The 1867-nt window shown below is 43.6% G+C and overlaps 1 non-coding gene across 1 annotated transcript; it reads right to left on the bottom strand.

Annotated features, from left to right (window-relative positions):
- Nucleotides 1-296: 296 nt before the first annotated feature.
- LOC145556894 (small nucleolar RNA R71) lies at nt 297-402 on the bottom strand. Its single transcript, XR_014091985.1, has one exon. It is a non-coding gene; the product is annotated as a small nucleolar RNA R71 (small nucleolar RNA).
- Between the last annotated feature and the right edge of the window lie 1465 nt (nt 403-1867).

Below are 1867 nucleotides of genomic sequence, written 5' to 3' on the forward strand. Positions count from 1 at the left end.
TCATGGAAACCAACTTCTCAATCCATCCACAATATACTCGAATGGTCCAATCGGAGCAATTTTCCGGAAGTGCAAGTGAGGACCCCATTGAACATTTGAACCGATTCCTTGAATTGTGCGCAATGATGCAAACCAATGAAGTGAGTTAAGACTACATTCATGTGCACCTTTTCCGGCAATATCTCACCGGACGAGCAAAGAAATGGCTAAAGCAAGTAAAGCCTAACACTCTCACAACATGGAGGGAGGTGGTAAAAGCATTCTTGAAGCGCTTTATCTCCGAAGAGAAGACTGCCAAAATGAGAAGGAAAATTGCATCATTTGAGCAAGAGGCCGATGAAAGTCTTGGTGAAGCATGGGAGCGATTTAAGGAGTTGGTACAAGCATGTACCCACCATGAGTACAATCAAGGGTTTCTCATGCGGTTTTTCTACGACGGATTGGAGCCCATGTCAAGAGCCAATTTGGATGTGGGGGAAGTGGTCAATTAATCAAGATCCCTCAAAATCAAGTTGAAGCCACAATAGAAGAGGTAGCAAAGAATTACTCTTGGGGGGGGGGGGGCGAAGAAGAAACGCTCAAAAGAGTGGTGGTATTTACGAATTGGAGAATGTTGATCAATTACAACATCAAATTGATCAACTAACAAAAGGGCTTTCCAAGTTGAACACGAGTGTGAATGCAAGTTCAAGTGGTGGAGCAAGCTCTTCTCAAGTTAACTCTTTCTCTTGTCAAAATTGTGGAGGAACGAACCATGATACATCCTATTGTGGAGGTTTAAGCCCCGAACATGTAGCGGCATACAACACAAGGCAAGAGGGATTTATAGGAAGCGGCGGTGGAGTAGCTTGGAGACAACCACCACCCGGGTTTGTACCTTAACCTCAACAATGGAACCAACAAGCTCAACCTTCCTATAACTCCAATCCTCAATATCAAAATCCACCTCCATCTCAACCCCAAAAACCAAGAGGAAGCTATCCAAGGAACAACCAATATAACAATCAAACCCAAGCACCTCAAAGAAACCATCAAGAACAAGCACCTCAAGCGGAGCTAACTCAAACTCAACTCCTCCAAGCCATGCATGCGCAAATGCAATCTTTTGGGCAACAAATGCAAGAGATAAGATCTCACAACAAGATGGTTGATTCACAACTAGCTCAATTGGCCGAGAGAACTCATTTCAATTCACCATCCACTCTACCCGGACAACTACAACCTAACCCATCTCACAATCCAAAACCCGATACATGCAAGGCGATCAAATTGAGGTCGGGAACTTCCTATGAAGGGCTAAATGAAGGGGATAGTGAGGAAAGAAGGGAGGAGAGGAGAGTGTGAATGAAAACAAGGGAGGTGAGAAAGAAAAAGGTGATGAGATAGAAGGAGGTTCGGAGAAGAAGAAGCTTGACAATGAGAAGACAACTTCAATTCCTAGTGAGGCTAGGAATCTTGATGGACCGGTTCCTTTTCCCGGTCGGCTTGCAGAGAGGAAGTTGAATGACAAGTTCACAAAATTTCTAAGTGTCATGAATAATTTCCATATCAACCTCCCTTTTCATTAAGTTGTGACACAAATGCCATCTTACTCCAAGTTCCTTAAAGATATTCTCACCAACAAGAGGAAGCTCAATTATGAGCTTATCACCCTTCCACATCAAGTGAGTGCTCTTGTCCAACATAAGATGCCCAAGAAGGAAAAAGACCCGGGAAGTTTCAATTTGCCAGTGAAAATTGGGAACATGGAAGCTAGGGGCGCCTTAGCCGATCTTTGAGCAAGTGTTAGTTTAATCCCTCTATCCATTGCTCCAAAAATCAATATAGAGATGATCCCTACAAGGAAGACAATTCAATAGGCCGATCG

Source organism: Chenopodium album, chromosome 8, assembly GCF_948465745.1.
Source record: "Chenopodium album chromosome 8, dcCheAlbu1.1, whole genome shotgun sequence".
Classification (NCBI taxonomy): domain Eukaryota; kingdom Viridiplantae; phylum Streptophyta; class Magnoliopsida; order Caryophyllales; family Amaranthaceae; genus Chenopodium; species Chenopodium album.